Source organism: Monopterus albus, unplaced genomic scaffold, assembly GCF_001952655.1.
Source record: "Monopterus albus unplaced genomic scaffold, M_albus_1.0 scaffold184.1, whole genome shotgun sequence".
NCBI classification, from domain to species: Eukaryota; Metazoa; Chordata; class Actinopteri; order Synbranchiformes; family Synbranchidae; genus Monopterus; species Monopterus albus.
The window spans coordinates 664,651-687,571 of NW_018128064.1; the positions used below are offsets into that span (position 1 = coordinate 664,651).

At 41.9% G+C, this 22,921-nt stretch overlaps 1 long non-coding RNA gene across 2 annotated transcripts in view; it reads right to left on the reverse strand.

Moving 5' to 3' along the window:
- LOC109969870 (uncharacterized) overlaps window positions 1–22,921 on the reverse strand; it is a 155,587-nt gene that overhangs the window by 58,492 nt on the left and 74,174 nt on the right. Inside the window, exon 1 of one of the 2 annotated variants that reach the window (XR_002276328.1) lies at window positions 17,799–18,432. The exons of the other annotated variant lie outside the window; for it this stretch is intronic. This is a non-coding gene — a long non-coding RNA (uncharacterized LOC109969870). Of the gene's footprint in view, window positions 1–17,798; window positions 18,433–22,921 lie in introns of those variants that run through there. 2 annotated transcript variants of the gene reach the window in all.

The window sequence follows — 22,921 nt, forward strand, 5'->3', positions numbered from 1 at the left end:
CGGCGCTTCATATCGCCGGGCCATTAAAAAAAAATATATATAAAATGATCTTGTGGGCCAGATGTGGCCCGTGGGCCTTGTGTTTGACACATGTGGCTTAAGGGCTTCAGGCTTCAATGGAGCTGATGTCTTTTGGACTGGATACTTTAATAATTTCAAAGTACCTAAAAATCACTCTGCTCCCTCTAATACACAGACAACCACCAAATCCAATCTTCATAACAGCTTTGCACCCATTATCTCTGATGTGGAGAACTAGAGGACTCTTCTGATGTTCACACCATCAACCCCAATACCAAATATTTCTGGGCTCCCAAACCCAAACAATGCCGCATCTACTTCCAGACCAGTTCTTTAATGGAAAACTCTCTCTCTGTGTCCTTCGTTCGCCCATCCAGACGCTAATGTAAATGAAAAGCAGTGGCACGGGCTGTGTTGTTAATGTGTGAACAGGGACAAAAAGCCGGGGTCTGGGGGTATTGTATTGGCCTCGTGACACACATCCCAACGTCAGCACACACACAATCACACAGCCATGTCCTCCTCCTCTTCCCTGTCTTCCACTGACGGCTCCTCAGAATCAATAAAAATGATCTTGGAGCCCATCCACCATTTGGCTGCATCATCTTGGCCTTCTTTAGAATATAGCAGCCATACTGTACAATGGGCCAGCTGAGCACATATAATTTGCCATTGATTTTCCCCCTCTCCTCCCTCTTTCTTCCTGACTCTGTAGCCCCTAGTCACTGCACACAACACAAAAAACTAACTTCATCATACACCCTGTTAATGCACATGCACAATAACCCTCTTTTCACTGCCCTCTGGTAATTTCACTCTCTTTATCTTTTTCGCTCTCTCTCATTCTTCCTTTATCTCCTTGGTCCTCCCCTCACTTCATGTTCTGGCTCTATTCCTGAAATCTCTTCACAGGTCACTGTTCTTTCACTGCAGTAATGGACAACTTGTACAAATGTTGTGTATGTCCAACCTTTTTTTTTTAATCTTTCTACCTCTTTTCTTTTTCTGAAGTGAATATCCCACACATTGATGTTGTCAACCTCCAATTTCTGAACAGCTTTATGACTGTAAAATTTTCTCCATTACATTCATTGTATGCCATTAACATTCATCAAGATTTTTCCTTATTCTCATTTCATCAATTAAAAATAACTATCTGACAACATTCTTCTCTTCGTGTTTCTGTTGTGTCAGTGTGAAAATGTGAAGCTAATATTGTATAACTAATTACAGTATTCGCGCTTATTTTATTGTGATTTTACAGATGCTGATGGATTTAGCACACTCACCAGATTCCACAACAACACTGACATTTTGTAAACCTGGTCCTTGTTTTATCAGACATTCATAAAACACAGATCATTCAGGAAAATATTCACGTACAGTTCTCCTCCACAACATTTTTGAAAGGTAATCAATAGATAAATAGCACATTACACAATCTTTAAAACAAGTTTCAATATTTATCACATATGATGAACACCATCACTCCAATTGTTGAGTTATTAGTGTAATTCACCAGCTGAACAAAACCACTGGATGGCCTACCTGCCTGTCAACCTACTTCGTACTTGTGCGCACTCTGCCATGCACTCAATGCATGAGCCAAGAGTCTCCCACAAGGCGTTGCAGTTGCACTCATTTGGCAGCTTAGGCAGGTGTTTCTGTTATTTTGGCTCCAAATGGGGTGGACCTAATAATACAGACACCTATCAATAACATCACACATTGCAGCCTCCAAAATGACACATGCAGTTAAATCACAACCTCCCTAAAAAGTTTTAATGAAAACAGAATGTTATCACCATCATCAAGGGAGGATTTGCTGCAAGATGTTGGATTAAACTGCATTAGTTTTAGCTAGGAATGCCTAATAAGCTGCCAACTAACAGAGTGAATGTGCTCACACATGTATCGCACACACAGAGAGACAGCTGTCAGTCAGTCTTTGAGAGTGTGTGTTGTTTGTTAAGCCTGACACTCCGCCTCAGCCGCTCTAAGCCTATTACTGTATTCTTTCTCTGCTGTTTACAACACACACACACACAAACATACACATACACTTGGTGCTATCACTAAGACCTTATTCAATAAACCTAGCATATCCTCCAGCCATATCGCACATCATTCTCCCTGCATACACACTCTCTGTCACACACACACACACACACACGATATCTGAATCTTTTTTCCTGAGTGGTGTTGTCGTCGCTGTTTGTTGAGAGTATCATATACAGCCAAGGTGTTTGAAGAAAGACACCTCCCCCGTGGCGTTGTGTACGTGTGTGTGTGTGTGTGAGTCTCTTTAGAGTGGGGCTTTGCTGCTCCCGACACCGTTATCAGCTCTAGTCGAATGTATTTCTTATCGAGGTGGAGGTGTGGAGGGAGGTGGTGCTGGTGGGAGACCGACGGCCGACAATACAAGCTTATCAAACGTCCTCAGCCACGATTCGGCCTGTCACTCAAGGCCCGCATGCATGTTCTCACACGTGCACGCACACACACACACAGGGATATATGCAAACACACACAGACAGCAGGCCCTTTTTGATTGATAGATGGCTTTCCCAACAAACAGAAAGCTGGGATCAACATCCACGTGGCCCCTTTTTACCTTGCACACACTCATGCGGTGGTATAACGTATGTATGGATGTGTGTGTGTGTGTGTGTGTGTGTGTGTGTGTGTGTGTGTGTGTGAGACAGAGAGTAACAAAGGTGGGATTAGGGATGCATTAGTTGGCCATGGACTGAGAGGCCTGTCAATAACAGCAGCCAGCCAGAATAAACCCCAAAACCTCGATAAGAAGACAAAGGCCGAGTGAGATAGCAGCAAGTTGAGAGAGAGAGAGAAGTGGGGGAGGGAGAGAGGGATCAATAGTAGGAGAGAGGAGGTGGGAGAGAGATGGATGGATGGAGAAGGAGGGGGAGAGAGGATCAATATCAAGAGAGGCAGGAGAAGACAAAGTTTTCACAGATAGCTGAAAGGGTGAGGGTTGGGTAAGGATATAAGGAGGGAGGAAAGGAGAGGAGGGTAATCAACTGAAGAATGGAGGAGAGGATGCTGAGGGGTGGGATGTAAGTAAGAAGCATGGTTTGACCAAGACGGCTTGATAACAAGAGTGGTAATGTTGTATTAGATCCTGCTGTCGTCAAAACTTTGGGGTTATTTTAACATTTCACTGATGAGAGAAAGACAACATACAAGATCCACATTCCTCAAAACTAATCTGTAATCACTCTAGAAGTTGTTAAATAGTTGTTATAAGCTTTTGCCATTAAGATTAAGATCCAAGAGTCTGTATATCCACTACGTACCCCCTTTTACAATAACTACAATATGCTTGAATGTTATTCGTTCTTTGAAAATAATAATGTCCTTGTATTAATGTCCATCACATTCATGTAATCCCACATTTAAGATGAGCTACTCATCACTCATCCACTGCTGTACACTTTTCCACTGCAGGAACTTTTCAAAAACCCTTTTAGGAATCCATTTGCTTTCAAAAGGAGGTACCAATGGTCAAAATATCACTCTTGAGCCATATATCTGGCCCCAGAAAATGATGTCTAGTACTACTCAATGACTGAGGGCCTGTCAGGGCAGAGTTTTCTGGACCGAGTATCATTGACTTGTTAAAGACAGGCCTTGAAGCTGGTACAACTAGTCTGTTTCCAATGCAGGAACCTTGATTTGATTTGATTTTGATTTGATTTATTCTTTCAAGCATGTAAAAACAGTTGATATGACAACACACATAATTTTACACATAATCCAATATCAATTTGCTTATACCTAGTACATGCTTGAATGGAGTAGGAAGAAGTCAGACTTATCCAGTCCTACCCCATGACATCATCTTACCATCATTGGTTTGCAAGCAGTAAATAATTCTCTTCTACACCACACAAGTAATATACTAAAAAAATCCCACAATTGTCCATGTAATTAATCATCTAGGAGTACAGGAACATTTTAGGAACTTAACAAGAGCCAGTAACTTCTTCAGGTCCTCAGCCATAAAAACTCCAAAATATACACAGTACATACTTTTCAGTGGCTCAGGAAGTACAAAACTGTCGGTATGATGTTGTAAATCTTCACTTATACTGTCAACAAAAACTGGAGGCTAGTACTAATATCAGAGTATGCATAGGGGTGGAAATTTCTTATAATGTTTGACATTAAAAATGAAGACTGACTTTTTGACTAGTCAAAAACAGCAAGATGAAGGTAGAGAGAGAGAGTAACAGAGAAATGAAATATACTTTTTAGTGATAATTGATTAATATCGGTTGAATCATAAATAAACGCCCATGTCACTCAGCAGAGTGTAACTAAATTGTGACAGGCCGGTTTTAGGTCTACGCTGCCCACTCAAATCAGTACAGAGTGAGATCTGTCAGTATATTATGTTTACTTTTTATTTTTCTCATGTTTGTCTGCTTTCTTTTGGACATATCTTTCTTGCCGCGCTGTAATGTACTTTAGAGCTGCTGCTTTGTGTGCAAAGCGCTTTGTAAGTAGAGATGAGTTAATGTGAATTCATGGATGCAGGTTGCTCAGGGCCAGTGAGAAGAATTTATCAGAATAGTACTGGTTTGTGATATTCTAATTATTGATTATGAAACTGCAGAAAAACAAGGAGGAAAATGAACATGAAGCCGGTCACCAACAGCAGATCAAGACTATACCACAAACAAAATTGTCATGTTCAGGGTTTGAAATTTTATTGTTTTCTGCAAAGTTGAAAACTGCACTATTGGAGTGACATAGTTCCACATGAATGCAGTAGCACCAAAACAAGTTTAAATTAAAAAGCTATTTGGCTTTAATTGGAAACTGTGTCACTTATCCAGTAAAGCAAACTAAAATTTCAGGGCATATTTCTAATTTAAAAGATTAAAATTTATATTAAAGCAACAGGTTTACTATATCAACTACATATCATGGTAGAAAAACTGTAACAACTTCAAGTCGAGACAGAATAAAGGTGGCGGAGGCTGAGGCTTGAAGAACTGTGTCTTGATGGAAAAGGAGCTAAATAACTGGCCTGTATGCTATTTATCATCCTGCCAGAGGCATCTTGAATTGCCAGTTGAAGAGCGGCGGGCTCTTAGTCACAACAATCCTACAGAGGCTTGAACCAATGACAGCAGGGTGACGGGCAGCGGCGAGTGGGGAGGAGCGTGTAATTGTTTCACCAGCTCTCATTAATTAATTTCCCTCCTTCAATTCTACTGGAAACACTACATAGGTCTGGGAGGTATAGGTAATGATACAGAGGGAGCCATGAATACAGGGAGAGAGAGTGCATCCTGTTCCCGTCAGCGTGCCAGCGAGCAGCTAGCTGTCACACAAAGACACAATGAGGCCCAGCAACAAACAGCCACTTAAAAAACAGCCTGGCAACAGACAGCAAATTCAATTAGAGAAGTAATTAGTAGATACAGGGCCAGGCAGCGGGCTGCGGCGACGCCACAACACAGGAATTAATAGGCGCGGATAGGAGGAGGACGCTGTCATAATTAAGAGGCAATCACCTATGTCAATGAATACCTAAAAAAAACAGGGCACCCCAATGCAAAACTATTAATTCAGTGATCAAAAAATATTTCAGGAGATGATTAATACAGCAAATTCATTTTAAAAGACTAATTTCTGGAAAGATAGCAAGACAATTGCACATAATGTACTCCGCCTGGCATTTATATTGCTAATTAAATTTTTTCTTTCTGATAATTTGTGCAAGGGTTGCTCTTCCTCTCTCTTTCTCTCCTCTAATGTGTGTGTGTTTGCTTCTTCTAGAGTCAGGAACCAATGGAGGCAGTGTTGCAGCAGTAAATACACTCAGAGACACTGCAGAGGCTGTCACATGGAGCTGTGTCGTGAAACGCCTCTCTGCAAAACTCTGCTACGCATGGGCGATAAAACAACACAAACACAAAACAACAAGACAAAACTCAGCTGCTCCTTTCCTTCTTCAACTCTTCAACATACCCCCACCCTCACCTTATTTATCTCTCCCTCACCACCACCACCCTCCACAACTCCGCACATACAAAAGACCCAGCAATTAAATTAGACGATAAGGATGTAAATAAATAAGCAGGTTATTGATTGATTTGTCTCTCTCTTGGGGTGGGGGTGGAGGCTGGTATCTCTTCACACCAATGGCTCCTCTATCGCTAACTAATTGCTCTGTTTAGATGAGACATCAAAGTTTCATACAACAGATAGAAAGGCTCTGCTAAAACAGCACACATACATGGGGCCGCAGAGAGACAGAGGGGTCTGAAGAATTAAGAGAACCATCAAACAGCAAGACAAATGTTTCTGCAGGGTAACCTTGGTGTCAAACATTCGCTACGTGACCTGATGTCACCGTCAACCTCATAAGTCCAGACGTCCTGATGCCTAAACAATGACCATCCAGCCAGCTAGAGAACCTGCAGGGTGAATCTAAATGTCTGTCTCAACATCTGAAGGGAACAAATCTAAACATGATGTGAACTTAATAAACATCTGGCCACACAACTGCTGAGCTGAAGTCTTTACGAATCGCAGATATGACAACAAATTCACATCCAATACTTACACATACTGTAGGCACACAAAATAACACATGAAGGCAGCTTGTGAGCCATGATAAATAACAAATACAGATGTCCTGATCAATCATGTTACAGGCATTAATGACAGCAGGTAAAGTCAGTCATAGAGACATAGCTTCGTTACTACCACATGGATACACACTACCAGTCAAATGTCTGGACACACTTTCCCATTGAATTGAAAGGTAAAGTGTGCTCAAACATTTGACAGGTAGTGTACATTGTGTGTAATTTTGCATTTTATGATGTTTGATCCTGACAAAAGCAGCTGTAGGTGTAGATAAAGTGGGTAATGCATCTTCAACAGGCCCGCACACTCCAGCAGGCTGCAGTCAGATTACAATATACTTTTACTGAAACAACCTAATGGTTATGAGTTTACATGCAAGTCAAGACTGGGCCCATATCAGAGATTCCCTTAAAATTGAATTTGAGATTATCAGAAGAGCCAAGTTGTCAATCAGGGGCCTGAGACCTACTGTATGTCACACACTGCTCATAAACATACATACAAAAAGCCCAAACACAAAAAAGTAAAATATGTAATGTTATAACATTAAATAATATCACAGCCATCCATTCATTATTTATACCATTTATTCTTGAATAGGGTCATGGGGGTGTTGGAGCCACTCCCAGCTGACACTGGACGAGAGGCGGGGTCCACCCTGGACAGGTTTCCAGTTTATCACAGGGCTGACACTTAGAGACAGACAACTACACATACACACTCACTCCTAGGAGAAATTTAGAGTCGCCAATCAATCTATGCTGCATGTCTTTGGACTGTGGGAAGAAGCCAAAGCACCCAGAGAGAACCCACGCAGGCACAGGGAGAACATGCAGACGCCACACAGAAAGGCCCTGGGCCAGCCGGGATGCAGACCTGGAACCTTCTTGCTGTGAGGCGACTGCGCTAACCACCGTACCACCATGCTGCCAAATAATACAATGTTCTTAAATAACCCATCCTTCTTACAGTAAATCGTTATTTCTCTTTTTAATGCTTATTTAAACCTGACTGGCTGAAATACATTTGAAAACACACACACAACAAATGTTGGCAAAGTTGGTTTCCAAGGTCAAGAATGGAGCTTCACACAGAAAGAATGTAATGTGCTGCTTTTGTTTTAGACTTTAGGTTAAACCTTCCAGTTTTTTCCTCTAAACCTTCTAGATACTACTACAATATTTTAACTGACCAGAAAAGTTAAAACTAGGCTTTCACAAGAAAAATCAAAGAAAGAAAGTCACTTTTGGCTTTTCCCATTTAGGGGTCGCCACAGCGAGTTGTCACACTGACGACTCGCATGTTGACATTTGGCACGTGTTTTACGCCGGATGCCCTTCCTGACGCAACCCTGATTTGAACCCGGGCTGCAGCAGCGAGAGCGCTGTGTCTTAACCACTAGCCTACCAGGGTCAAAACATCAAAAATGTATATAAATGTGCAACATTTTACTTCAGCATTAACTTTTGAGATAAAAATCAAGATTATCTCAAGGTTTACCCTTCTTATCTTATAAATTTCCATCAACCCTTAAATGCTTAAAACAGTTAAGAAATAGTGCAGAAATGAATCAGATAGCAGGTGGACTCTTCTGAGTTCTGCTCTCTTTTATTAATACTCATGAAACCAATAGGTGAGAAGTGAAAATGAATTTTGAATGATACATAAATCAAAAATGGGTTGACCTTAGTGTTTAGTAAGTAAGACAAACCAGTGCTGGTACATTTAACCCAAGGATAAAACACTAAATTGATAGAGACACTGCAGAAGAAAACTTAGTGCTGTTGCCTCAACCTTTTGAATTCCCACATTAGAGAGAAATGCTTTGACATTTTATTTTATCTTCTATATGGAAATGAAAAGGAAGGCCTGACTTTCCACATCCACATCTTTTAAATAGAGATTTAGTTTCAGTGGTTCAGTTAAAATTGGAGGGAGATCTCCATATGCAGAATTTACATATTCATCTGTGACAGTTGGGGGTTATTTGGAGCCCCATTTTGGAGTGATGTGAGGAAAAAATATTCACTTAACCATATCATCTCCAAAGATCAGGACTCATAAACCTGGCAATGGGCTGAGAGGGGAGGATAACACTAATGTAGCCTTAGACTGCTATACAGGACTAGTTAAAGCTATTTACTGAGGAAGGTAGATGATCGACCTGGAAAAAAAAGGGAAAAGAGGGGGACATTAAGTGGCCTTCGGAGCCTGTGGCCGCTACTTTAAGAGCCAATTACCAGGCTAATGGAGTTAATGCCAGAGATGAGATAGGCTCAGGAGATGAGAGAAGAGAGAGGAGAGAGGGATAGCAGGGAAGCCTGACACAGAGACAAACTGCAGCACAGAGAATGATTAGTGTTTGTTAATCTGATGGGCAAATCATTGAGCATCAAACATACTGTACATATCAGCAAAGGGACCAAAATGGGGCGGAGGGGCAAGGAAGCTTGCCACAAACACGCACAGACATGATCCGTCTCGGTTTCATGATCCGTCATGTTAGGCTGCAGATTAAAAGTGTGATCTCCGGGCTTATAAACGATTTAGCCAATTACCGACGTTATCTAAAAAATGCTTTAATTTGCCATTCAGAGCTGCAACAGGGGCCCTCGGAGCCATCAATGAGGGTGATTAGAGCCCAGATTGCAGCTTCGAAAGGCCCCAAACATCTGCTGTCAGAGTGACTTGGAGACGTCAACGCAGGAAAAAAAGTCCTCTTCAGAGCCCGGCATCTGATTAGCAAGGAGAAGACTGGGGGAGAGGAGAGGAGGAAGAAGGAGGGATGAGAAGAAGAGGATGAGATTAGAAAAGAGAGGAAAGAAGAGGTGGAAAGACCTGAGCTGGTCGGCTGCCAGCTTGCTCAGTGTGACAGGGAAGGCCCATCTGCACTCCCCAATACTCAAGATGGCAGATGTAGAAGCAGATTGATTTTCATTCAGCTGCCATGATACACAAGTGGGAAAACACACACACACACAATCATGGTGTTTGAGAGCTCTGTCAAGTGCCTGGGCTGCTGTTGGCTGTCGGTCTGCCAAGATGTTTCTCTCCTTCCTGTCATTTCCTCATTCTGTATCCCTCCCTCTCTCTCCCTCTCTCTTCCTCACTCTGTCTCTCTCAACAAGCACTAGCAGAATCTAAACGCCACATCTGGCGCTCAAATTAAATCATTTACAGTCCATAGAGAGAAGTGGCGTTTAGTGACAATACAGCCGGTGGGGAATCAGTGTGTTTTCTCTACGCTCTGACACGATCATCTCCTCTGGTATCTGATTAGATGTCATCGTGGTGCTGTTCAGATGTGCACGACATGTTTTCTTGCTGTACGTTATAAATCGGAGGGTTGAAAATGTCATGGAGGGAGCTCATCATCTGGTGGTGTCGTCTGTGACACCTGCATTCATTTCTCTTGGTATCACGGCTTCCATCTACGGGTCTCTTAAATTCAGCAGATTTTAGCTTGTTTGGGGATGTGAACTGTGTGCCTGAAGGTTACTGGAGAAATAATGAAGATGCCTCCTCTTTTATTTTTGCAAATGTTTACAAGGTCACTTAGGTGTTGGGATGAGTTCAAATGTGTGGAGAAATTTTTAAAACTGCACAGCTGAAAGTGAGACACTACTCTTTGTCTCCAAAGCACTGACTCTTAAGCTGAACTGAAGTGAAGATGAGCTGCTGGCTGCACTGGGCAGCTCCCAGTTTGAATGTCTGAAGCAGAGTGAAAAACAGAAGCTCATCAAAGGTGCATTAAGTAAGATTTAACACAGATTTTACAAGATTTTATTTGATAAATCCAGGGACATGACGCAGTGTCTCTCAGCTACACTGCTCCCTCCATGACTCTCTGCTGCCTACAGCCATTCTGTTGTTATTGCAGCCTCTCTACCCTGTGTTGTCAAAGCACGGTCTGTAAATCAGTCCTGTGATAGACTGGCGACTTGTCCAGGGTGGACACCACCTCTCGCCCAGTGTCAGCTGGGATTGGCTCCAGTCACCCTGTGGTGTTGCTAATGGCTGGATGGATCGATATGTGTTACTAGTAGGTTATCTTACTGGATGTGATGCTGCCTTGCACATCAGGGGAGTGGTGTACAAGTCAAAGTCAGAGTGATGTTATTTACTTGACCCTACTACTTAAGAATGTGGATTTTGTGTTAGATTAATCTTTATGGAGCATCTTTAAAATGTGGATCAGAAAATTAGGAAAAAGAAGTCAGCTATATCTTTTCACTTATAGCATATAATGACACATAACTTGTATTAATAGTTCTGCTTTAGTCTGGCACAGTAAAATACCATCACTCTTCACAATGCACAAGTCATGTGGACTTTAAGACTCTCAGTATATGTTTAAGTTCTTTCCAGCATTTTCTTTATTTTGACAGTGAGCAGAAAAGATGTGACAGGAAATGAGGGAAGTGATGACAATAAAGATCGCAGACTGGACTCCAACTGTGGACAATGGAATTATATGATCAGCATCTAAAATGCCTACAGTGCACCGCAATTCAGGTTTTACTGTCCATGTTATTTTCTAGAAATGATTATCAATATACAGTATTAAAAAGAGGCAGAATAGAGCAGACTGTCACACTAATATCACAAAAAAAATTACCTTTGATTTTACAAAGCGCATCAAATAGATTGATTTGAATGGAAGTGTAATAATTCCAGTCCATTAGCAGCTTATTTAAGCTTGTCTTTAGAAAACAAGACTTCAGGACAAAATAACAGACTAAATGACGTGTTAATACAGAGATTTACTCCACTAAAAGCACAAAACACACTTTCACATGACAACTGCTGTGTGTAATATGTCCATACAATCTAAAAGTGAATAATGATGACCACTGGGGTTCTGTCAATCAGCTAATACTGACAGTGAAACATTCCACTCCCTGCTAATCACATTCAGCTGTCATTAACTGCTGCTCTATCAATGGCTTATTTAAGCGTAATGAAATCATAAAACATTTCTTCTGTTTTTTTCACGAATTCTGCAACATGTCATTTTAGGGATTCTGGGAGCTCTGATAGAAGGCTATTGACTTGTAGTTCAGTCTGGGAATGAACTGACTCTTGTGAAATCCCTATAAAATATGAGACTGGTGGTCATCCATCATTATAGTCAGACAGCGCAGGCCTTTGTTTGTCTGGCTCCGACCAGCACTGCATTGGTCTGGATACTGAAGAGATGTGTGTGAGTGTGTGAGAGAGGGAGGCAGTTGACCCGGTGTCAATTAGGAGCCCATATCGTTCCATTCCCCGGGGGCGAGGCCAACTCTGAAACATTAAATCATTTCATTCACTTCAAACCGATCCTGCTGTTTCCCCGGTGCCTGAAAGCTCCCACTGCCTGTTGGTCTGGCAACATTTTCACTAAACTCTGCATGAAAGCAGCCTGAATTTAAGAGGCTATGATACTGCAGAAAAGGTAAAAACAGCAATAATGCCTCAACTGACAAACAAAATGTTTTGGTAAATTAGATATTTTGATCAACTAACTGGTGTTAGAGAGCAGCAGGGACACAATGGAGAGTAAATACCATCAACAAGTTAAGTTTCAGTAACAGCAATTGGTGCAAAGTAGTTGGTGTAGCATGTACAGTGCTCATGCTTCCAAAGTAAAATAACTGATTAAGATGTTGATCGAGTTCATTTGAACACAATCACATTTAGAAAGTATCACACACACTTAGGCATTGTTAAACTTCATGCATATTCTCAAACTGATTTAGTAATAAATCCCTTATTTCCGATCGTTGTTTATTGGTAGCAGACTCCAAATCAGCTTTTCCATAAAATCCTCTCTGACAAAATGTGACAAACTATTGTTGTTCTTTGTCTCCATATCACTCTAATCCTCTTTCTCTCTCTCTCTCTCTGCCTCTCTATCCCTCCATCCGCACTCCCCAACTGCAGGGAACAGTCTCAGTACTGACCGACGTGAACACATATACACAGCTATAAGTTCAGCTCTGTGGGTCTTACTGGGGGGCTAAGCTGTGTGGTCACATTTTACATACAGTATGTGTGTGTCTGTGTTAAATGAGGAGTTGGCCTGAGTATCCCAGGGTTTTAGCTGTTGGGCAGTATGTGTGTGTGGCTACAGTAAACTGACTTGGCTGGAATTAGAGGGCAAACTGGATTTGACTGTTCTCACTGTGTGTGTGTGTGTGTGTGATTTGCTGGCACATGTTAAGGATGGTTGGTGCCGCTGTATGAATGTATATGTGCAATGCCTGCGTGTGTGTGTGTGTGTGTGGGTGTTTGGCTGTTGTTGTAGGTATGCTGCAGATCAGTTTAAGCCTTATAAACCTATTGTTGTGCAATAAACCCATCCCCTGCCATCTCTTCTAACCTCTTTGTTTGACAGTCTATCCATGCTTCTGCTAATATGCACACACACTCTAGAATACATCGCTGCAGGCAGAGCAATACATCCGTGAATCAGTTTTCAATCAAATTAAGATATAAAAACAAACACGCTTCTTTGATTTTACTGAGCTTTAAGTTTAGTTTCACTGATGTGGGGTCATGAAGCAGCAACAACAACCTCTGGGCTCAGTGGCTGAACAGGTGAATCTGCTCTGTCTTCTCACATAAACCCAGTATCTGACCCTGGGTATGAACTTGTGTTCTTCTTGTGTTTGACCCACTGATGCACACTGTCACTGTTCGCACAAGATCTGTAGACATCGTTGGTTCAACATTCAAAACAAAGTTTCAACAACAGAGCAGATAAACTGGTATACAGTTTTAGTATACATGTGTCTTTATGTTACATAATGTAATGCAATAAATAAAAGGAAATAAAGAAAGCAGGAGGCTAGTATAAGCTAATGGTACAAGTGGCTGCAACGCTTCCCGGCACGTGAGGGGAGTCTAATGTTAAACTGAAATACTTAAAGTCTTAAAACAGGTAATTAGTTAATACAGTAACACACCTTGTTTCCAGATTACAACCTCCAAAACTGTTTCCAGTGCAACCTTAACTTCATTAAAGTTTACTGGCACAAATACAAAAGTGCCAATAAGTCTGTGCTTATTCCCCTGGTTTCTCAGAAACGTCCCTGAGCTGCAGTTGTTGTGAAGTCTCCTCGTCTACAAACCAGCATTGCTCTGATTAAAGTGGATTTAGAGCTTGTTGCATTTGATCAAAGTCCAGCTGATATCACAATCGCAGAGCAGCTAAGCTCTCACAGCCAAATCCATAATAACACTCCTACACCACCCACAACAAAGAGACAGCCCACACAAGTAAATAAATGTAGGCAGAAAATATCATTAGAGGACCCCTCCCATCTGAGTGAAGTAATACCACCGAATAGAAACTGCCATAATTGGTCAGAGAATTAGGTTGATAAAAGACGGGAGTGGGCCAGTAAATCCATTCAGCTCATCTGTTTACTACTGAAGCTTTTGAAGGAATGAGTTGTTTGTCCTTGATAGTGTGTCACAAAGAGTTATGGATTTGTACAATTATTTTACTTTATTATTTATTGATCTCTTAACTGCGAGAAAAAAGTTAAAAAAGCAAAAAGTGCTTAGGACCAAAAATATCATCATAACAAGATACCAGTTTGATCATGTTTGCATTTTAGCATTGTAGGGTGGCGGTTTTATTAGCTGTTAAAAGCAGTTTTGTAAAAACCTGCATGCAGCGCTTTCAGCTCTGTTAATGTGCTGCATCCACTGCCAGTATTTACTCCCTAAACATTAACAACAGAACAGCGAAACACTAATGTGTTATGTCTTAATGTACAATAAAAGAGATGCAACCTGTGAAAGAAATGGAGGTACGCACACTTCTATGCCATCTACATGTTTGCCTCTCCTCCTCTTAGGAAGCAGAAAAGTTTCACCCGTCAGCCTCTTAAGTGTCTCTTTTCCGCCTCCCTCCACCTATCCCTCCATCACATCTTAGCATGTTGGATAAAACATCAGGCGCAGCAGGAAGGGCACAAGGCGAATGATGTGCTTTTTTGGCCAAAACAGGCATCAGCTAAAGGACGAGGATAAAGAGCTGAGTCTGCTCTGTCTATCTACCCGAGTCTGTCTGTCCACTCACTGCATTAAGAAGCCGTCCAGCTTCTTTTCAAAGGCAGCCACTCTCGTCGGGCCGCCGCATCCTAGGGCTTTTGTCCCCCTCTCAATCTCCTCATCCCACCACTGCAGCCACCCACCCCCGCCTCTCAGCCCGCCGCTGAGTGTCTGTAATGGCCCAGACGGGGAGGGGAAAAAAGCTAAGGAAGTGAGAGAAATGGAGGAGTGGAGTGAGAAGAAGAGAGCAAGCGGGAAGAACTGGACGGTGAAGGAGGGAAGGGACAAAAGGAAGAGAGAGGAAAGTGAAGGAGAGAGTGATGGAAAACGAGAGGAAGGAGACCCTGGAGCAACGTGCACGAGGGGGACGCATAGAGTCTTTAGGAGGAAGCCAGGCAGCACTAAGGGTCTCTGTCGCTGCCCAGTCAGGCCTGCTGTACCTCTGGCCACGAAAACCTTCCCTCCTCCCCTGCACAGTGCTCCTCTCTCCTCCCGTGACCACTTCGTCCTTACACATTGTATTTGTGACACTTGGAAGGACTTTGCATTTTATTACTTTAAACCTACTGAACCAGACAATGTCTTTACCTCTATTTATAGGCTTATGGTGAGGCTACTTTGCTTCAGCCAGGCAGGTGACGTGCTGTTATAATTAGGGCACAGTAGGCTATTCAGTCATGCCATTGCTTGGCATGAGAGTGGAATTATGCATTTTCCAGAGCACTTTCAGAAAAATCATAAAATTATAAGTATTTTAATGTACAAATTTGAACTACTTATAGGCATTAAGGGTCCCATTTAAATGTTTCAATCCATTACTTTTATGTATATTAAGATAAAAACATGAGTACTGCCCAGTTTTGGATTTTGTGCTGACGTTTTGTCATACTTTACAACACAAAACACTGTAGGAAGAGGGCACTGTTTGTCCAGGAGATAAACAAACAGATTTTCACAAATAAAAATATGTCCCTTTCACTATAACTACCCTAAGACAATATCTTTGCTACATAAAATGACATCCTTGACATTTATTTCTAACATACAATGACTACACCAAGTTAATAGTAGTTTAACGCAGATATCTTGATGTTTAATAATTCTATATATTAAACAGAGAAACAGAATCTCCACTTGACCTTCCTCAGCGTCTGTGTTTCTTCATTTGGCACAAAATCTTCTTTATTGCTTTGCAGCTCAATGTACAAAGTAGCGCTGTTTATCATGTGTAAACTGTGCTAAAATTTAAACTTCTCAAAGAAATTTCTACTAGAAATTCTCTTCTAGACTGACCAGACAAAAAGAGAGTAGCATGTTGCCTCAACTTTACAAGGGGCTCAGATAGATGCTGTCTCAGCACTGTTGGTGTGAGACTCAATCCATTGATATAATAAAGACAAAAAAGTAAAAAATATTAATTTGACAACATCTCAGAAACACAAACAAAATCACTATATGGCTGATGCCAACTTCAGTCTTCCTGCTCAGTACTCACAAGAACTGAAACACACACACACACACAGGCAGTGGCCTCGCAACTAATTGCTAGATAGGATCAAATTTTCTAGTTCAGTTCAGGGCTATAATTGTGAGGAGAGCAGAGAGGAATGACATCGCTTCAAGCTGAGAGGACAAATCACCAGGGGCCACCGATTAGACTGCACTCATGTGCACATGTGCGTGTGTGTGTGTGTTGGGGGTGAAGGGTTAAGCCAACCATCTCTCAATTCCAGGTTTCAGTGGCACTCACCCCTAACTGCCACATATACACACACACACACACACACACACACACACCACTTTGACCCTTGCAGACCCCACAGTGTAACACAAAAGCCAGCACTGTCAAAACTACGTGTCACTCTCACTGCTGCAAAAGAGGACACTCTCCCTGCACTGGAAGTGTTCATACAAAGTTCTTACATATATTCACTACTAATTTATTTAATGTTCTAGCATTTTAAGATTTGATAATTAACACATCCAAAGTAGAATAGATCTAAAGTGCAACAGAACTGCAGTGTGCAGGTCAGGGAGTCCACGAGCTCCAGGCATGAAATGACAAAGTTAAAATCTGAGCAGGGAGACGATCTGTGTCCTAAAACCATACCACAGATCATTCTCAGCAGGCTGAGTATGCAGTTTGCTGAAACTGGAAAAAGTGGCACAATAAAGTGCACACGCTATTACAGTAGCAGCAACAGTATGAATACTAAACAACCTGTTTTTTTGCTATTGACATACACTCTTCTCCCATAATGCAATGTGCTAAGAAAAGTGAAAAAAGCTCAGCCTAATCATATAACACCAGGACCAGCTAAAAAAAAAAAGACATGTATTAAGTGTAATTTTGATTGATGGTGCAATTATTGTATCACTTCCTGTTAATATAAAATGATCAACTGCAAAAACACTACTGATATAAACACAATGTATAGAGTAGTATAATACATTAATTAACTCACTAATCAGTGCTGGTGTCTCCTTAAGCAAAGCAGGTGGACCCCCACCCCCACCCCCACACCCTGCTCTACAGATGGCTGTGGTCATACTGGTCAACTCCCTGAGTGAATGTGTGCACGATGAATGTTACGTTGGTGCCGCTGAATTGCTAAAATGCAATACAGAAAACAAATTTTGCATAGAACTCCCAATTCTACACAATGTTACTCTGCCATCATGCCAACATGAACATATATCATACATCACTGAGAAACAAAAATCATATGGACTCAGCCCCACCTCTGCGTTTCTCCCTTTTTCCCTCCGTCTGCAGGAGTCTCAACAGACACAGCAGGACAGGAAGGAGACCGCAGAGATGGCAACACACACACAGAGATGCAAACCTCACTTTGAGCTGCACCACAGGCATTTTTTACCAGATAAAACTGCATGAAAACACCAGCACAGCTGGGAAGGCCTGCACTGAAACCCTCCAGTTATTCCTCACACACTCTACATCTGCATCCACACCTGGATTGTTTTGAAAAAAGTGGGAGAAAAAGAAAAGATAAGACGACGTTCAGAAAGCCAATCAACTAATTCTCGCATTTGGGTGGTCGGTACCACAGTCAGAGAGTCAGCCAGTCTTCCACTCAGCTTACCTTGCAGTGATGTCACGGTTGTCATCATGACAAGGCCTGTGGTCCTGTTGTCTGATTGGACATCACCCGCTGTCCAAACCAGCATTACATCCATGTCAGGATAAGGAACCCAGACTCACCACTGTTAGAGGTGGAGTAATGATTTTATCTAGCTTTTCTGCCTCTGTTTGGTCTCTTGTTGTCTTGCTGCCCGTCTGTCTGTCTTAACTCCCAGCTTAGCCTAGTTTCTACCATAAATCTTCTCCTGTTTAAAAACCGTATTCTCCTATAATCATCTAGCATTTCTACGCAGTACATGTAAAATTTCTGTCTAACCCCTGACACCCTAGTCTGTCTTGACTCTTTCTCCCGGTTCTTCTTCACTGCCACTTTACCTTCCCTACCTGGCCTCCTCCTCTGTCTCATCCTTTCTTTAGCCTATCATTCCTCCTCCAGCTATGGCACCTTCATTGCAGCCTCCATCTCCCTCACCTTTCTCCCCCCTTAGCTCAGTTCCTGTGTCCTGCCTGCCCTCCCACCTTCATACCATTTCCCCCAGCCACCCCTGGCCTCCCATCCCTGTAACCCCCCGGCGTCGGAGCTCCTACCCCGGCCCTGGCTCTCCCTGTCCCTGCCTCTCCTCCAGCCTGCCTTCCCCTCTACTCTGCCTCCCTCAGCCCCAGCCTTCTGCTCAGTGTTCAAGGGGAGAGCCAGCTAGGAATGCTGTGGCTCTAGATGTTTTGTCCAAGACCTAGGTCTCTTTCACTGAGGCAAGATTAGTTCATACAAAAACTCAACAATACACCACTGAAAGCCATTGTTGATATTCAACATTTTTCACATAGCGGAGCAGAATAGACAATGCGGCAGCCGGGAAAGCCCGAAGCGGACTAGCAGGGTTGATGGCTGATGGTATCACAGCTGAGCGAGGGCCTTAATCCCTTTTATACACACACACACACACAAGTACACACACTCACAACAACCTGGAGACAGCAAAATCAATACTGCTCTCTCTCCCTATCTGTGTGTCTGTGTGTGGATCAATGGGTGGGTGAGTGTGATAGGGAGAAAAAAGAGAATAGTACCGTTTGCACCTCTGTCTGTGTCTGTGTGTGTGTCCGTATGTGTGTGTGTGAGTGTCTGGACATAAGCATTCTTAGATCTTTGTATATAAAGGATTTCTCATGGTTCTGTAGTAATGGCAGTCACAACTTTGCTTCAAGCAAATGAAAAACAAGGATGATATTCTGGTGAAATCAAACAGTGATGCATTTTAGTTCACATAAAATGTCCGGAATATGAGAAAAATGAAGTCCTGATTGTTAAAGGGACCTTCTAATTTAAGTGGAAGTCAATGGAATAAAATTTTAGCATTTTGGAAAATTATGCTGTTTAATTCAATAATTCCAAGCCAATTTTAATAAAAAATGTATTAAATTAGTTGTGAAAGTTTCTGTTGTTGCAGTTTTTTAATAAGATGATCCTCCAGTCTTGATCTAAATTTGAGCTTAGATTTATGTTTCTAAGAAATTAATATGTAACAAACCTTTTGCACCTGAGCACATCCTACTGTATGTGAGACATCATATCTGACACAAAGGCTTAAGGTAGGTTTTATGCAATCATTAAAGAAATACTCCAATTTAATACTGTACTTCTATAATGTTGGAGGAATCACAAGACACAGATTCTAAAAAAAAGAACAAAATCAGAGACTTTTATTCTCTACTGCAGATAAAGCTCAAAAATCAATGGATTCGGTCAGATTTTTCACAAAAGATATTACACAACTGTTTCAACAAGCTGAGTGGTTGCTCCCAGTGACAAGTAGACTGAATTTGATGTGTGCAATTGGTGGAGCGCCCCTTTAAATAGACTAGAAACACCTGCCTCAAACTGACATAAAGCCCCTGTAAATATAGCTACTTTCAGAGTCCCTACTAATGCATTCCTGGAAGAAAACTGGGTCTCCAGTGCAACAAATCACATAAAAACTTGCAAATGATATGAACTAAAAACTGTCATAATGCAGATTAAGTCTGACACACCTCATCACCACCATGACTATACTGAGTGCTTTTACAAACAGCAGTTTGGTCTGTGTTTTTCTAAAAATTAGAAGTGAATCTGTTTTAAATTTACCTTGGTGCTGGAATGTGCTGCAGAATGTAACTTGCATTCCTGGAAGATTAGATGCTAAGGGAGTGATAGAATGACAAATTTCTTTATTGAAGGGGAAAATATCATTTTTAAAAAGCCACTCCCAAATTTTCAGTTCCAAGGACAGTGCAGGATGTTGACTTTGGACCTGGAATCAGTCTGCACCAGCTTTTATTATTACAGCTGGTTAATGTAATGAACGCCATGTCATGTAAAACTCATAAATCATGTCACGCCAGCGGAAACATTTCATAAAACATGATTAAAAGTGTCGTGTAACATTGGGAGCGACGGTGTCACAGCGAGACATGTTAATTGTGCACTAATGATATGTAATGAATGTCATCCGCCCCGAGGCTTCAGCTAACGAGCTAAATGAACTGGCACTAATGGGCCTGTTAGCTTATCTTAGCGCTAACATTAGCTAGCATAATAAAGGGTTTGTCCTCTGTTGACAGCGGCTGACAACTGTGAGTGGCACAGTAAGTTTCCAGATGTGTCATATTACAATTAGATGCTTCTTTTAAAACACTTTCTGACAACAACAACAACAAGAAAACAAGACTCTTGGGGCTTTTTATCACATAGACAGCTAGTCAGAAGAACTCAAGCACAGACTTTTTATGCACTTTCATAGCACTTTGCCTCAGATCTTCCTCTTGCGCTCCACCTGGACTCCAGATCCAGATCTGGATCTAACTGCCAGGCTTTCCCAGGACCCCCACGTCCGCTAGGTAGCAGAGGAGAAGGAGAAGAAGAGGAGGACAAGGAGGGCGGGAACAGGGGCCCTCTCTTTCTCTCTCAGTCTTTTTTCTTCCATTTGACCAATTGACAGCTGATTGATGGCTATCTCCTCAGCCTGACAAAGAGCAGCATTAGCATAACTAAAGCAACGTACAGTAGAGTGGGGCAAACAGTAAATTACATGTTACCCCCCACTCACTCTCACTCTCTCACCGTTTTCTCTTTACCTCTCTCTCCTTCTCTCTCCTCCACTCCACTCTCTCACTCATTCAGACAAACACTAAGACAGGCAAACAAAACAAAACAAAGTATGCTTTTTGTCCCTCGGCTTGACAGTTTCTTTAGAAGGAGACACACAAAAGGCCTGACAGAGAGACAGAGAGAGGGAGAAAGATGGGAAACACACTCACACATGGTACCATCTGAATAAGACTGACCTTGGGGAGGGTTGGTGTGGTGTGGTTGTGTGTGTGCGTGGTTATGTTTGTGAGTGTGTTGGGGGGGTAACACCACTAAAGGACAACAGAGATCAGGGAGGAATGGGAGACACATGAGGGGTGTCAACTGTGAATAGAGAGAATATTGTTGGTGAAGTCTGTTGGAAGATCGGGGCTTTGTTCAACATACATGTGTTGCTAATTCCAGTCCTCCAAATTAAACGACAACACAAGCAATATTTTATAATCTGACCAAGATTACGTTGTTTGTGAGTGCATTTGAAAGGTCTCCCACTCCTGCCGTTAAGGAAATGTTTTTGATCTTCATGATTTGAACATGCTTCTATGTGCTCGCATAAAAATATTTACAGTGTCTCACGTTGAACTTGGGGACAGCTACATAAATGTACCAACTCAAATGTGATTTTAGGTGTGTAACTAAGCCCACGCGCCATAAAAAAAACCACACCTGAACATGAGCAACTTCACAGTAGGAGTGTATTGGATTTAAGCTGTTAAAAACAAAGAATGTGGTTGAGGTCTAGTTTGTACATTATTCTCCTCCTCCTGATAAAACAACACAGATTGGGGAGGTGTGTCTGCAGCTCCGCAGCTCAGTGTCGCCATTTTCACTAATCCACACACACTTTTCAGTATTCAAATCACAACTGAAAATCTGATTTAAACCCTTAAACCACACCTTCATACAATACCGCACATCACACGGCTTTTGTTTCATTCTAACTTTAAGGTGTGCGCATGCTTCAGATGAAGTGCTCCTCAGAATGAAATCTGACGCACTAGGAACACCTCTGGGAAGATTAGAAGGAATGCCTTTAATTCATCTGCTTCCTTCTATAATAGTAGACTTTTAACATGCCATTAATGTGGTAATAAACAGTTTTGCATTCAGATGCTGTCAGACAGTCTGTTTCAAGAATACCCCAGCATTAGTTAAGGACTTTGCTTTGTTGGACCAACCACTCCGTTAGCATTTTTCAAGTGCAACACCTTCAAACAATAATTAGCTTCGGCTGAATAAACCCAGCCCCCTTATTTATTCCAGAGAGGCCACAGTACTGATGCAGTGGGGCCACCAATGCAGAGGACACCAGCAAACACAGTCCTGTGATAGAAAAGTTTTATCTCACTAAACTTTTGCAAAAATGCAACAGATTGTCATCTGGTAATACACTGTGTCAGCATGTGCAAGCTCACATAATTATTTTGCAATGCAACCCATAAACTTCTTCCGCTGACGTGTTTACATTTTATGCAACTTTATTTTTATTATTGTCTATTCTAACCAGATACTATATGGTTTAGTATTTTGCCTCCTATTGCAGTGGAGCATTTCATACTTTCCCTCCATCTGTCACTCATCTGTATGTACAGTACCACACTTTGCAACCCTGTTGTCTTCCAAGATTTCTGAACAACACGGGACTAGTAAATTGTGCTTAAATCACATTTTTCAGCTGAACCACTTTAAGGGTAAAAACATTAATGATGTTATATTAATGCAACACACAGTGCGTTCCTGGGTGGACGGACGGACAGTGGGGTGACCACATACTCGCCCTCGTCTCCTCTCTCCCTCTGTCTTTTCTTGTGTCTTCCCCACTTAGGCCAGCAATCTGCTGTCTAATTGTTCATTCATGGTGTGAATCTGTAAATAGGAGGCCCTAGCCTGGCGCTAAGATAATGACTCGCTCTCTGTTGTTAGCTAGTGAGGCTAAATTACCGCTCGGTGGCGAGTTACCATGGAAATAGGCCACAATGACAGTGATTAGTCTTGTG